The 17004-nt window shown below is 34.7% G+C and overlaps 1 protein-coding gene across 1 annotated transcript in view; it reads left to right on the top strand.

The window, feature by feature from the left end:
* Window positions 1-17004, top strand: part of LOC129799289 (choline O-acetyltransferase) — a 110313-nt gene that overhangs the window by 56156 nt on the left and 37153 nt on the right. The gene's annotated exons all lie outside the window — the stretch shown is intronic.

Raw genomic sequence — 17004 nt, 5'->3', positions numbered from 1 at the left:
GTCAACCATCATCATTGTACACAAATACGTTTTCTCACCATAACACTATTATTGCGAGATGTGTACAATTTCCATCTTTTTGATGACAAAACATTCACCCCTCGAATTTTGATGGGAAATATCTTCAGCGAGGGAGAAAATTTTCCATGATAAATTGACTGCGGGGAGAATCCAGAAGGATTCCAGAGCAGCCAATTTTGAGAAATCTTCATTAAATTCTTTTCCATCTGACTTTACCATTGTTTCCCACCAAAGAGATTGGTGAATCCCGGAAAATTCCCATAACGTGATGGAATCAAATGAGAAGCGAACGAGAAGAATTTAAATGCCAATAAATCCATGGGAGAACCCTGGAGATTGCCACTAAAACCCTGGTGGAAGGAGTGAGGAGAATTGGAGAAAAGGGCGAGGGATGAATTTACTGGTAATGGCTTTCTTTTCCCTCTAGTCCATCCCCTCTCTCAGGATCCACCCTCAACCCAATATGGGAAAGTTTGCACGAAACTTTCCGTATCGGCAGAAACATGAGAAATTGGAAGAAGTAAGAAATGAAGGTATATCCAGGGGCGTCTAACTAATAGGGGCCTAGGGTACAAAATGAAAAATTTAAATTCAAACACATCCATAACAACATCAAGTAGTAATTTTCCTTTCAAGTGCCTCAAAGCCAAAACTTACGAGTTCTCAATTATTTCTAGGAAAACCTTTTAAATTTTCCTCATGCGAAGGTTTTTTCTATGAAAAGGTGTGACGGAATAGGTGAGACTTTGTGAAATGCTCGAGATTCTGAAAATTGAAATAACTATTCGGTAGGGAAATTCTGTAACGCTATGACATTGTCATACAACAAATTTTTGTAGTAAAAAGCTCAATGAGTATCGAATGGTTATTGCAAGGAGTTCTATGAAGCTTTTTGTAACTGATATGAATCGATTTTCGATTAGTTCTTTTGTTAATCTCTAAATACAGTAGAACCTCGCTATAGGCCATATTTGATTCCAGATTTGACACTTGGGTCACACTATAGTCCATGTCATTTTTTAAAATTATCAACAACTTTTAATATTGAAATTGCTCGACGGCTTCCACTTTCTTTGCGGTTGTGGTACTTGTCCTCGCTCTCTTCATTATGGATCACAATTATCACAACTACTACGTACACGTTTCATTTGACATTTATTCGGTTTCAACGGTTCTTGCACGCCTCTGACCTAACTTAATATTAGTGTTTTGAAGTCAACGGTCGATAAATTGTGGACTATAGAGCGATGGCCTATAGCGGGGTTCTACTGTAAAAAACTTTGAATTTATCATATGACATTGTCATATTCTTACGGAATTCCCCTATAAGAAACTATCCAATAAAGAATATATCATTGTAACACAAACTAAACTTTTTATGGGCCTTTAGAAGACTTATAGTGAGAATTTTAATGGCGCTGGCACCCCTTTTCAATTTAGTGAAATTTAATCGATTGAAATTTTAACCTCTTACTCTTTCAAACAGAAATAAGATATGTTTGTCACTTTTTGGCAAATGAAAATTGAAATTGAAATTTCAATTTCAATTTTAAATTTAATTTGATAGAATAAGACAGCTGTATCTGATCTCAGTTTGAAAGTGTGAGAGGTAAAATTTCAATCGATTGAATCTTACTAAATTGAAAAGGTGTGCCAGCGCCATAAGGTTCAAATTATTGTAGAAATCCTTGAACATTCTATCTAACTTAAAATCAGTGTTTTGAAGTCAACGGTCGATAAATTGTGGACTATAGAGCGATGGCCTATAGCTGGGTTCTACTGTATATCAGAGAGAACTGACCTAAAACCCGTTGGAAGTTCGAACTCAAAAAGTTACACAAAATTGAGCAAGTTTAAGGGAAGGAAATTTATTTTAATTGCAGCTGTTCCGGTGTTCGCCAGAGAATTAGTTCTTTTCAAATTAAAAAGACTGCAAATTTTTGCCAAAGCTTTCAACCCTTGGTGTGGGTCTTCACAAAGGCTGTGACGAAGAGAACACCAAGAAGAAACTAGAACACGTAATAATTTAAATGAAAATAGTTAAAAAAAAAACCGATAATAAGTTAAAGTGGCAAAGTATAATATATCTAAGCAGATGAAAGACGAATTTTCAAATTGTTAAAAACGACTGTAATTGACCCACTGATGAAGACCCACACCAAGGGTTGAAAGCTTTGGCAAAAATTCGGAGTCTTTTTAATTTGAAAAGAACGAATTCTCTGGCGAACACCGGAACAGCTGCAATTACACAGAATTCAGCCAGATATACAGTCCAAGAAATTTATTTTAATAAAATTGCAATTCAAACGTTCTGCCTTCCTGAAATCCCACAAAAAATTCAGTTTTTGCAGCAAACGTTTGCATACTGTTCTTGACATTTGAAGTGTCAAAAATACCAAAATTCTAAATTGCAGAACAATCAGCGCTAAAGCGGCGGGTATGTGAACTCGCACATTAGACTTTCGGTAAATTTTCGAATAGGTTTGGCTTGGTTTTGGAGTGGCTTTGTCTCTTCGAAAGGTTAAAAGTGAATGGCTCCGTTCAGTAATAACCTTTCGAAGAAACAAAGCCACTCCAAATGCAAGCCAAACTTATTCGAAAATTTACCGGAAGCCTAAAGTGCAAGTTCATATATCCGTCGCTTTAGCGCTGATTGTTCTGCCATTTCGAACACACACGTTCCTAAAGACCTCTTCTATCACTCCTCGTTCGGTAACAGAAACCTGTATAAATGATGTACTAGTAAGGAACTTAAGAACTTTTACAAGTATTTTAACAAAAACTACTCATTTTATTAGCCATTATAAAGAGCAATTTTTGTTTTTCGAAAATATCCCTCAATAGAGCTTTTACTTTTTAACCTTAAGAATTCTAAAAATGGAATTTCTCAAGGTCAATTGAGTACTGTTGATTCGAAGAACTGCCTCTCGAAGGTTTATTTTTGCACCTGCTGTTCGTAAGCTTTTCTTTAATGGATGATTTTAATTGATCCTCTCAACCATGTCTAATCGGTAAAAGCTATCATTACGTGCTAAACTTAAAAAAAGAACAGATAATGGACGGAAAAATAGACCTATCTTAATTTATTCTCTTTGATCCTTCACGACGTTTAAAGGATGGATGTTTTCTTCAGGTTTCGATTTTGGATTCCATGGCAGTCCATCTTCTTACCCTTTCCGTCCGTAATTTTAGAACACCCAAAATTTCGTTTTCTGAATAACTCAACCCCTATGACATGAATCGATCTCAAATTTTAATGTGTTATTGTCAAGCCTAAGAGCTTTCGATTAAAAAAATTAAGCCCCCTACCAACTTACCTAACCCGAGCTATAAGGAGTTAAACAATTAATTTTAAACTGGCAATTTATCCGGTTCTAATTGCCAGAATTTTATAACCTTTAGTGTTTTTTCAAACTCTTATTAAATGCCAAAACTCTTCTGAACACACCAACTTTATACGATTGAAGGTCCGTTTAATCGAAAAGCCGGTTTTCAAATATTCAATTTCAAATATATCGGAACCCGCATTTTCAATTTTGATGTAATTTTTGTACGTTTGCTTTAGGTCACACTGTGAGAAATCCGAAAAAGTTAAAATAACATTCCGGAAATGTTAATTTTACTCTGCAGTATTGATCCGAAATCGGTATAAATATTATGCTTTTTAGGTGTATTAGGGGTTAAAGTTACCCTTTTCATGTTATTTTTACGCTTAAAAAGGTGTAAAATTAACATTAAAAATGTTGATATATTTTTACACCTAAAAAGTGTTAAAGTTCTGAGGAAAAAAAGTTAATCGCACCCCCGTTTTTTTCTTGGTGCAAGAACATTCCAACGATGGGTTATACTTTGCCCACGCTCTACCCTGACCCGAGGTATAAATGAAAATAACTTGACCGGAAACTTCGTTGTTATTATTAAGCGATTTCAATGATTTTTTAGTATGTTGTATCTAAGATCAAGACCTTTCTGACAATAGATTGCATTCATCCCCACGCCACTCCACTGTACCCCTACCCGACCTTTACTATACCATAATTGATTGAACTCAATCTCTAATGTTTATTAACCGATTTCAATGAACTTTTTTTTCGCTTGTTGGCCTTCTGTACTCAAATTATTTAAGATCGAAAATGAACCTGATAAGCCCAGTTAAGCTTATCGTAGCGGACATTCTTTACAGGCAGCTTCGGAGTTCCATGGAACTTCAAAGTGAAAATTTGCGAATAATGTCCAAGTGCAGTGCAATAGCAATTTTGCCCGGGTTTCGGTCAAAATGTCGAATACCAAAATCTCGAAAGCCAAAATCCTGAATTCTTAAGTGTCACAGCTAATTCCACGAATGCACCAGAGCTTTCAAGAGACAAAGGAAAATTTCCTGTGCTCTGGAAAATTATTCTACACATTATTTTGTCCATATAATTTCATCCTGTTCAAGATTTTGAAAATTCTGGATTTTTTCGAGATTCAGGCTTTCGGGAGTTTGGCTCTTTCGGGATTTTTTCGGCTTTGAAAAACCTTAATAAGGGATATTTGAAGGTCATTTGAACACTAGAATGAAGGACATACTTTTGAAACACGTTCTATTCATTTTTAAAATTTTATAGACACAAATTAGACTAACAGATGAGCAAACAAACAGACGAATGCACCGAAAAATCCTTGATAGATAAAGAAAACTAAACCTAGAGGGTTCGTAGGCGTCATATATCGCTCTCCTTCCATAGTTAGAGCAACAGAGCATTAAGGACTGTTGGAGAAAGTTTTCAATTCTGGCGTGTCTCATTAAAATCCACCCTCTTTACATCAAATATTTCCATATGAAAGTGAGTGTATTAGACCAATTTGGTATGGTAATATCGTTAGTGCAGATCTCGCACCCACAAAATTTTCCTCCTCCTGAATTTTACCAGCAAAGTTGTCGACCTCAGAAACCAACAGAGGGGCTCTCTCTGGAGTGGCATGGAAAATATGCACATTGCTGGAAAACGCGTGTGTTTTTCCCCCTTTCATCCCGTCAGACAATGTTAGGGCAGGAAAAAAGGGGCATGAGAAGGGCTGCAAGGATAGGGAGAAAAAAATTCAGGGTGGTTTTATGCACTTTATAGCGTACCGGACGTGATAAAACGAGTAAATAATGTAAGTGTGGCACATGAATTGTATTGCTCAATGGGTTTTTGTTAATAAAGCACCAGACACAATCATCGCCCTTCTGGGGTAAGGTTCGTATCACAAGGGTGCCCCCTTTTGTACTGAGGTTGAACATAAAAGAATTTCTCTCTCTCTGCAATTTCCACCCTCAACAGCCAAATCCCATTCCGGTGATGGAAAATTATGATTAATGCTTGTCAATTTCCACACCTTTATTGTTGTTCTTTCTCATTCAATACACCCACATGTGCAATCCCATTGCCAATCAATTGGTTGATTTTATTTTCCCAAATATCATCGGGATTTATTGTTTGTATTAAAAAAAGTTGCTGTATTTAATGGATTTTGTGGGATTCAGGTGTGAAAAAGTTTTTTTTTGCCATAGTTGTAAGAAAGTTGGTCATGTGGAGATCTATTGCAGCATAGAAAACTTTTGTGCATTAAATGTGGTGAGAGCACTTTGACAAGGTGTTGAGAAAAGAAAATTCCTGATAAAGTAGCTTAAAGAAAAGAGTGTTAAATCTCAACTTCTTATTGCGGGAAAATTTCTCATGCTGAAACACTCTCCGCAATGAAGCAATATAATCATTAAACATACCTTCAAACATCTAGAGAATTCGTGCTCGACATCACAGAATCCAAAGAAATTCTGTGAAAAATACGAGGTTAGAGGGATGAACGAAAAAGGGGAGAATCCAGAAATTGCACTAATTATGTGAACAAACTTCTGGTGAGGAAACAATGACGAAGGGAAAATTGTACAGACGAGGAATTTTCCCTCATCCCGCTGAAACCAGCCAAATTGTGAACCATTGTACCGCGCGGAAAAGTGTCTATAAGAGGTAGTGTGAAAGTGCAGGAAAATTTTCACCTGCCGGATTTGTGCGCCAGAGAGAAATTCCTTCGAGACAGGAAATTGAACTTGGTTGCGGAAGTAAATTTCTCTTTCATTTTCACAAAATTCAGCACGTTTTGGCATCTTCGGGGCGAACTACGGTTCTTTAGGATGTTTTAATTACTTAATTTGAATATAATTCTGTCGGGTTTTTGGAACAAGGGTTTAGTCACCCTATCTGATGATCCTAAATTACCGCCACGTGACGGTTATTGTATATGAAAAGGAATGATATGAATTGAGACGCGGAACTAATGAAATTATTGTTCCGTCGATTATTGCGATTGTCTCTTTACGAGGACAACTGGTTAACCCCTTATCGACACGTGCTCCCTTTGTAGTAAAGCATCATCACCGTGAAGAATTGGCCAGGGAAAGAGCAGACAATTGCTGGAGTGCCCATGAAGAAATTAATCCCTTCAACAAGATATTATTGTTCAATTCAATCACCGTGAAGAAAATGTTGAATTGAAGAAAAGTGTTGTAAGCTGGATTTAGTTTCGCTTGCTTTTTTTCTCTCTTGTTCCTCTACCCGAAGAGACAATATTAGCTTTCCTCAGCAGCAAAACCACATAACATACAATAGTCCTAAGAGTTCACGAGGGTGAGGAAAATCCCTTCGTGCTGATCCCCCACCTTTGGAACAACTTGAGGGACGCAGAAGAGAAAGTCTGAAGATGAGGATGCGAGATTATGTTGTGTTCAACATTGTAGAAATGTATACATTTGTATTCCAGTCATCGTTCATCCCCTTTACTTTCCCGCCCAACTTGCACCGACCAAAAATAAACGAGGAAACTAACGAGGTAACATGTTCCCCCTGCAATGAACCAATTCGCCTTGTGATGGGAAAAAGGGCCGGTGGCAGGGTATTCTTCGAGGGGAAGAAACTTGTGCATTTTCCAGGATCAATGGGTTGAGGGGGAGGATTCTCCAGGGAAATAAAATTGCAAACGATTGGCAATATTTTTTGGAGGAAAAGGTGTAAAATCCAGCGTAAAATTGAAGGCGAGATATCTCTGGCTTTGCTGTATGTAGAAAGAGGTTATGGTGGATTAACCCCTTACTTCACGTAGCCGTTTAACTGCTTCATGGAAAGTTATGTCTTATTTTTTTTATTTACGTACGCATTTAATCAATTTATTCTATCTAACCATTCCAAATGGACGATGAATCATCTGACAACATAAGAAACTCGAGAAACTTTTAAAACGTCACTTATCGTATCGTATCGCATCGCAACGTATTGCATCGTATCGTACTGCATTGTTTGAACGTACCCAAAGGTATCCCGTCAAATAATTTCGTCAGATATCTTTAAGATTTCTGCAGAAAATATCTACACCTCTGCTTAAAATCTGACGAGAAATCTGTAGATATTCCTACGAATTTTATTTGGGCTTGGGACAAAATTCGTAGAAATTTTTGCAGATTTTCTGACGAATCCTAGTGCACACTCTGACGAATTTCTGTAGATATTTTGCCGATTTTCTGTAGATTTTTCTACATTCCAGACTTTTCAGACAGCTGTGTCAGAAAATATGGAATATTTTTCACTGAAGTTTGCAAAATTCAATAGAGTTATTCTTGGTGATATCACAGTGTTTATATAAAATAAAGAATTCTGCGACGTCGTGTTATAGGGGGAGGTGGAGCTACTTTGAGCAGTGGGGCTAAATTGTTGTACGATTTTTTCGCCTGTTTCTAATGGAAACAGAGCTTAAAATTGATACAATTTCGATAAACAAAATAATTGTGGATCTAAATAAAATAATTGTAAGGACCAGCTTCACTTAGAAATAGACGGAAAGGTCGTATAACAATCTAACCCCACAGCTCAATGTAGCCCCACATTCCCCTAAGTAGAGAATAGTGAAGTGATAACTTTAAATACAGTGTCGACTTAAATTTCGTGTTTTTGTATCATTCCATGGGAGATTTTTAAGAAATTAGTATTTTTCCTCGCATCTTTTTAGTTCTCTAAAATGTTTAATCGGTAATGCTTGTTAAGCAGAGCATACCATTTTCTTTGTAACTTCTACAGTTTCTTGATAAATCAACAATATTTTTGTGAAGTAATGGACACTATGCAAATTTTCTATGGAGAAATTCTGCCGAGAATTTGCAGATTTTCTCTAAATGTACTAGAATATACCGTTACAATTCAAAAAACCTCAGAGTAAAATCGGCAGACAGCAATGATTTGACGGGATGATATGAGAGGTTAGTTTAATAATATCAGACTTAAGCTGGTTTGAAAGTTAAAGAGAGCTCAGATTTATTGCTATAAACTTAGTGAATTTGTCTGTCACTTCTCGCATCGCATCGTATAGTCCTGCATCGTTTGAACGTACTCAAAGGTATGATATAAGAGGTTAAACTTTGGAATAAAACTGTCAGTTATCGTGTCGTATGGTCGACCTAGCGCTGCCATCACACCATGCACTAAAATTTAAGACGATTCACAATAATTCAACGATTTTGATAAATTACACTTTAATTTATTCCTTGAGGAAAAACCAAACTCGGGCTACAAAAAACGGTATAGACTTAGGGCAGAATCACATTGACAGTAAAATGCTCACCGTATTTCGTTAATTTACGCATTTTCATTGCAATTCTTACGCAAATTCTCGATTACGGTATTACCTTATCTCATACTCGATGGCACTACGTGAAAATAATATACGAAAATTGAAGAAATAAAAAGAAACTACGATAAACGGTAAGCAAAAAAACTGTACGATTAATTTCTCTTAAAGTTTTTTTGCTCACCGTTTATTGGATTTTCGCTTTATTTCTTCAATTTTCCTATATTATTTTCACCTAAGGCCACCGAGTATGAGATAAGGTAATGCCGTAATCGAGAATTTGCGTATATGAATTGCAATATAAATGCGTAAATTAACGAAATACGGTGAGGCTACGGCGAGCATTTTATTGTCAATGTGATTCTGCCCTTAATAATCACATTTAATGCTGTTTAAATCTATTTTAATAAATTTTCGACCATTATTTTGATCATATTTTGACCACATTATGATCACATTTTGACTACATTATGACTACATTTTGACCACATTATGACCAAATTTTTATCACATTATTATTTTGTTCGCACACAGTGCGAACAAAGACTGGTTCCCTGACATCACAAAAATCCCGAGAAAAAGGAAAATATTAAATTTGTTAATGCCTAGAGTAGTGAAAAATTGTTAAATTAGTAAGAAAGTGTCACCATTCTCTAAATATGCCCGGTTCAAATAAGTCTGACCAAGTTGAACGAAACTCAGAGAAGAACTTAAACACTTGACCACTGATAAAGGCTTGGGGACTGAGCCGAGAGCTCTGGAAAAAGTTGATGGATTTTCCCTGAGTTAATTTCCACTTCTGATGATTTCCAGACTTCTATTGATAAAACTAGTTTCAAGTCGGTTTTTTCTTTACAATGATCACATTATCACTAATTTTTGACTTCATTATGACCACATTATGATCGTATTTCAACTACATTATTTCATTCATTTCAAATCAATTTATTTTGTTAGAAATTAGGATAAGTGTTCCCTATACAATTGATTTTGTGAGATTTAAGGAGCACGTGGTAGTCACAAATCTCAGGATAAGCTCCCTCTTCCACTCGCGAGGCTAACTGTTCCATAAAAAGACAATCCCTAAACCAAAAGGTAGTTGCGGATAATGCGATAACCAGAAGAAAGAACACCGTGACACGAAACCCTAGTGAACGATCCAGGCATCACAAGCTCCTCGAAATACCGTTGCCCACCAGAGTTTAATAATCGGGAGCAACAGCATGAGTTTCCAAATAAGGGATAATAGGAAGGTCAAGAATAGACTTAACAACAGGAGAAATATGAAAGTACTTGCGGTCATTATGACCACATTATGACAACAATATGACCACATTATGCCTACATCATGACCACATTATGACTAAACCTTGATCACATTTTAACCACATTATACCAAAAATTGACTACATTATGACCACATTTTGACTACATTATGACCATATTAAACAAAAATCACTTATTTTTTAGCATGAAGAATATATGATTTCCCTTTTTGTTATCTATCAAATTAAATTAAATTTTATATCTACTTCCCAAAATTTGCTAAAACGCTGATTAAAATGTTCTGACTAATTTTATATTCCAACGAATATTAAATTCAGAATAAATTCTTCAGTTTAGCAAACTCTTTAGAAGGGAAACTGCCTAAAAATTCAATAAGAAACTATCTCCCCAATTTTATTCTATAAATCCCCAATTTAACTCGAAAGAATTCCTCTTCCTTTTCGTCCCTTTTCTCCAATTTCTGAGGAAACTCTTCAGAAAAGAAAAGGGTGAGTCAGTCGAGGGAATGCTTTTCAGTGGAAAATTGAACAATCGGAACTGAATCAATCGAACTGCCAAGTTCTACCGGAAATCATTCATTAGAGTTCTGTGAGAGATTTTCTGCTGGAGAAAGGTGAAATATGGTCTGAATTTTCTTCGAAATAGAGCATTGTGCAATTCCATTTTACCTGGGTAGAAAATGAGAAAATGGCATTTCAACAACCCACTAACCCCTCTTTAAGTGAAATCATTTCCTTTCATCTTTTATTTATATATAGTGGCAGAACATCAAAAGAGATACGATCTTGTTGAAATGGTATGGGTGGCACATGACCATGATATTATCACAATTAGACACACAAGTAATTATACTAATTACAATTAATCCAACTGATGCCTAGCGTTTCTAATGTTATTCCACGTGATATCATGGTGGATGCAAATGAAATTTATTGGTCAAAGAATCAGATAACCATCCACAAAATCATCCATTTCACCATGACCTTTTCAGAAAATCCATTTCGCCAATGCTTCTATTTGTGGCTTAAGCCAGCAGCAATTTCCCCAAAATAGGGATGGAAAGTAGGACAAAGTTTTCCGTTCGGAAGAGGAAATTGTCACCACGATAAGTCACCATCAGCAGAAATGTGTGTTCTTTCCCTCCCCCTAAAAGCCACATAGGAAGAAAATCAAACATTGTTCCTTCCGCTAAAATACTAAATTGTTAAACATCAATTTTCCTTTGGCGAAAACTAGAAAATTCACAGTACTAAATTTTATTTCTTAGAAGAATTTTCCTGATAAATTTTTTATCTGCTGAAAGTTGCAGACTTTCGTGTGTTATTTACAGAAGGGAGACAATGCTTTCCCACCCACATACTCCAAACACTCCAGAAAATTCAAACATCTGAGCCAGAGGCAATTTTTCCCATTTTCATCTAAAATTCACAGAGATATACTTTCATACAATTTCAACCCCTGTGTTGTGCTCAGATAGAAAAAAAATTGGAAATGTTTCCCTCTTCAAAATTCAGACAAATGTACAAAAACCTTTTCAACGCTTTGACGTAGATTGCTCAACAATTTTCCTCTTCGTATACACAAAAAATTAATTGTGAGAAAATATTTACAAATTCATTAAAAGATAAAAATATTAATTTTTTATTGGCTCATTAAAAATCAATTTGTAGTCTCCATCTATGCAAAAACAACTTCAAAAGAAATTAAATACTTAAGGAAAAAAGGAGTCATCATTTTGAAAAATTTGTTTAGTACATGTCTGTACTAAAATAGCATACTTGACATTTTAAATATTTTCGTGTAGATTCTCTGAAGGGAGACTATACGAAAAGTGTAATATGACAGACGAAGCCCCACCACATATACAAAAAAAACTATTTAAAAAAAATAGTACATGCATGTACTAAAAATCTGGTAAATCATTCCGTCCTAAATGAACAACACTTCTTGTTCAAATTGAAGCATATTAAAAAAATTAATAAGTTAGACTACTATTAATATAGCGTTTTTACTTTTTGATTTTTTCTTCTCAAGATAATTCGAGAAGGTGTATAATTGTTGTACTAAAAATAAAAAGAAAAACATTTTGCTGCGAAAATATTAAAAAGAGACTGTTCGAGATAAATTCAATAAAACAAAATTAATTATAGGAACGATATAAAAATTTTATGACAGAAGTCAAAATGACAAGCGAAATTGATTGGATAATAAAACATAGAAAAATATAGAAAGCAACAACATAGAGACAAAACGAAATGCTAGATTGGAATGAGAGATAAAAATAACAGAGAAGAGAAAATATGACAGAGAAAGCAATGACAGATAGCAAAGTGACAGAGTAACATGTCAATCATATAACTGACAGAATAAAATTACATAGAAAATCTGGCTGAGGAATAGTGACAGTTTATCGATGATAGAGTTCTATCATCAGAATAACTTACAGAACATAATTATAAAGTAAGGAAACCGATGCGGAATTTATTTCAAAAGGACAGTCGTCGGGTTGGAGTAGATTTAGCCTGTAATAAAAATCTTTTTTTTACGAGTTGTTACGATAGAACAAAATGACAGAAAACAGTAAAATAGGCAAAATGATAGATTTTTATGACAAACAACCAAATGAGAGTAAAATGACAGATTGTAATGACAGTATCTAAATTCTGTCATTCAAGTAGAAATGGAAATGTCAATATAAAGCTGTCATTGGTTTTGTATTTGGAACTCAGTGAACGCTGCGCCTCTAGTGTAAAAAAATGTCGAAGATGGGAAATGTTTTCAGGTCTTCAAAAGCAATGTGCTTCAAATTATTTACATGAATTTTATACTAAACTTTAATTTTACCAATTCCTTTAAGTACTTATTTTAAATAGATTTCAAGAGGTTTCACAGGTATCAAACTAATTCTTGTCAAAAACTGACATTTTGACAGAAATGTGACAGCAGTACATTGACAATTTCTTAAAAAAAATGTAATTTTTAACAAAAGAAAAACTCGAATGTGCAGAAGCCCACATTTTTCCCAAACAATTGGGAACAGTTTTCGTCAAAATTGTATTTTTGACAGAATTTTGACGTTTCCGCCTACAGCAGTGATGACAATTTCCTTCAAAAACACAATTTTTGGCGAAAATTTCTCCCAATGTATAGAGACTATTATCCACAAATATTAAAGAGCATTTGCTGAGTACTTCGAACATTTTTAATTTTTTTTTGCAATTTTTCTTTGTAAAAACTTCAAATAATTTTTGAAAAATACTGTCAAGCAATGTGATATACTTCTTTACAAGAATAGCTGTTTTTTTCTTAAAGACCTTCATACATCGATATCAATTTACATCAAATATTGTATTTTTGACAGAAGTTTGACGTTTTTACTTGCAGAAGTGTAAATAGATTTCTTCTTAAAAACAATTTTTGATGAAAATTTCTTTCAATGTGTGTAGGCCGTAAAGGCCTCCACGCACTAGGAGAAATTTCTTGAAAAAGTGCCTTTCTAAAGAAAATTTCCCCTATCCTTGTAGGCAGAAACGTCGGAATTTTTGAAAAAAGGAAATTTTTGACGAAAATTGCTTCTAGTGTGTAGACACCATAAGGATCTCTACACATTGTGAGCAATTTTCATCAAAAATTGGTTTTTTGACAGAATTTTGGTGTTTGTACTTACATCTTTGCAGCCTTTGCAGATGATTTCCTTCAAAAAAGCAATTTTTGACGAAAATTCTACATATAGAGGTCTTAGTCTAAAGGCCTTAACAAATTGGGAACAATTTTCGTCAAAAATTGCTTCTTGAAGGAAAGCGTCTGCAAAGGTGTAGGTACAAGCGTCAAAATTTTGTCAAAAATGCAATTTTTGACGAAAATTGCTCACAATGTATAGAGACTATTATCCACAAATAATAATCAAGAACATTTGCTGAGTAATTCAAAAATTTTTTTGTTAATTTTTTCCGATATTTCTTTGTAAATACTTCAAAAAATCTTTGAAGAAAACTGTCAAGCAATGTGATGTAGTTCCTTACAAGAATAGTTGGCTTTTTCTTGGTGTCTACACACTAGAAGCAATTTTCGTCAAAAATTGTATTTTTTTAAAAAATTCTCACGTTTCTGCCTACAAGGTTATGGGAAATTTTCTTTAAGAAGGCATTTTTTAAAGAAATTTCTGCTAGTGTGTAGAGGCCAAAAGACCTTTTTTTTATTTAAAAATGCGTTTAAAAAAATATATATTTTTTGACAGAATTTTGACGTTTTTATCTGCATAAGTGTAAATAAATTTCTTAAAAAACAATTTTTGACAAAAATTGCTTCCAGTGCATATAGGCCGTAAAGATCTCTACACATTGTGAGCAATTTTCGTCAAAAATTGCATTTTTGACAGAATTATAACGTTTGTACCGCCACCTCTCCAGACAATTTCCTTCAAAAAATCAATTTTTGACGAAAATTGTTCCCAATGTGTACAGGCCTTAAGACCTACACGTTGGGAGAATTTTCATCAAAAATTAATTTTTTGACAGAATTCTGACATTCCCACTTATAGCACTACAGACAATTTCCTTCAAAAAGCAATTTTTGATGAAAATTGCTTCTAATGTGTAGAGGCATTTAGTCTTCTGTATATTGGTGGTATCACAATGAAAAATGAGCATGTGTTTTAGGACTTTACTGTTCTCAAAGGGAGTAAGGAAGAAACCCCCATGCGTATTTTGAGCTAGTTTTTAGAGCTAAATTAGTGCTCATGGACAATCCCTTGGATTGACTAAGCCTACCTAAAGGCTAAAAATAGAGTGACTTCAAAGGAATCTCAAACGCAAACAACTGTTCTCAAATGCTTCTGCATTATCGACTTTGCTTTGTGTTGGTTGCTGTCACGACTGTTTGGTGGTTTTAGAACACGGCAAGGATTGGGAAAAACTCAAATAGAAAAGTCGATAATGCAGAAGCAATTGGGAACAGTCAAATGTTATCAAAATATGTTCATTTTCCATTGGAATAGCACCAAAGAAAATTACTGTTGTACTTTGAAATTTTCAAGCTCTGATTGCTCTCATCACTCTTGAAAATAATATGAGACATTTTTTCTAAAGAATGACTTCTAACACCCCAGAAGCACTTAAATTTCTTCCAATTTTCTCTTTTTTCTCTTAGAAAAAGAAACCAATTTAAGGGAAAATCCTTGAAGAGATGTTTTTTCTCTGAAAATCACAGGGAATAAAATTCAGCAGAGGCAGTTTTTTTTACAATTTGATCAAATCGATTTTGCAAATTCAATTGATGATACGTGAAATTGATGTTATTTGAAAATGGCTCACTCATCCGTCATCGATCTTCCTTCACAAATTGGATTCTTCTGCATCGAAGGGAAATTCCGTACATCAAATTCAATTAGATCTCACAGCTCTTCCCACACAAAATAATGTATCATGGCATTTTGGATAGAGTAACTCTGACAGTTGGAAGTTTGTGGTTTCGCAGCTTAAAGTAACTTTGAGTGTAATATAAACTGCCAGGACTTTTATTTAAAAGTTTCACAAAGAGAAACCTTTCGACTCATATAAGACACTCCTATCTAGTGCACTTCTCTATTCTCTTTCATCCCCTTGACGAAGAAATTTGAGTTGTATCCTCTCATGACTAAGAGCTTCCCATTCTTCTCCTGAAGGAAGATTCTTGGAAGCAGAATTGGGGTTTGTTTAGTTTAGAGATGAATGTAGACGTTAGATATGAGAAATGATTAAAGCCAAAGACATAGAATAAACCTCTTCAACTCTGTTTTACACTTCTTCCAAGGACAAAATGATAGATTCTCAAGATGAAAGACAATCATAGTGATATCTTTTAGTGTTGAATTCACAAGAGCATATGTTATTTTACCCATCGCATCATTCATATAATTTTGTGCTTCAATTCCCCATCCCAACTGACGCATTTGAGCCCTTCTCAGCATCCCTCAAACCCCTTCATAGTGTTTCAGCTCAGCATGATTCCACAAAATAAATATTCTGTGATCGCGAGAATCTTTAGGAAGCGACAGGCCTTTTAGTGGATGCTGGATCAGAAGGGGTTCAGGTGGGATGAATGAGAGTGAAGGTGTCTGGTAATACGATTTCTGCCATAGACACGACATCCTGGGGTGTTTTCCGCCCTCCCAGAAATCCTGCAAGTGGCACGAGTGACAAAGAGAAGAATTCAAGCTATTCCAAAGAGGAACTCTCCCTTCAACGGAAGAGATAATAGACATCCCGACTGGCAGTTGCAGGATAAAGTAAAAATTGCATGAATTTATTATTCAGAAAGGTGCTTTAAATTTCTGGATTAAATGTATTTCTGTTAAAACGTAGAAAAGTAACGTATTTTTCATGACATACTGATATGTCATTTACCTGTCATTTAGTTGTCATTTTGTTGTCATTTATCTGTCATTCTTCTATACATTGTATTTTTTATATCTAAAATCATAAAAAATGCTATTCTGCAGTTTCGACTTGAAATTGTATGTCTAAATAATTTACATTTAAATATTTCAAAAAATACGATAAAGATTTGGGATTCACTCCTTACTACAAGGAGCTGTCTGTCTTCCTCTTTCAATAAAACATCCAATTTTAAATTGTCATCACAGGGAATAAATACAAAAGCAATAAAATTTCAGTAGAAAAATATATTGCTCATAAGAGTTTGTTTGATAGTTTTTGTGGTCATTGTTCAGGTATGAGAATTGCTGATTTGGAAAATAAACTGCTATTTTAAATGTTAAAATATCAATAATGGTGCTATTCCAGTGGAGAATTTACATGTCTTTTTTTTAGTAGTTTACTGTTCTCAAGTGCTTCTGCATTATCGACTTTTGTTTACGTTGGTTCCTAACTCGACTGCTTTCCCCAGTTATCGTCGTGTTCTAAAAGCACTAAACAGTCGTGACAGGAACCAATATAAAGAAAAATTGATAATGCAGTAACATCTTAGAACAGTAAAGTGCTAAAAAAACATGAAAAGGAGAAATTTTTCTCGCGAAAATTTCATTAGTACATGACTATTGTCAATTACTACTACTTAATG

Source organism: Phlebotomus papatasi, chromosome 1 (genome assembly GCF_024763615.1).
Source record: "Phlebotomus papatasi isolate M1 chromosome 1, Ppap_2.1, whole genome shotgun sequence".
In the NCBI taxonomy this organism is placed as follows: domain Eukaryota; kingdom Metazoa; phylum Arthropoda; class Insecta; order Diptera; family Psychodidae; genus Phlebotomus; species Phlebotomus papatasi.
The sequence above is the reverse complement of the archived record's forward strand: the minus strand, read 5'-3'. Positions and strand labels throughout refer to the sequence as shown.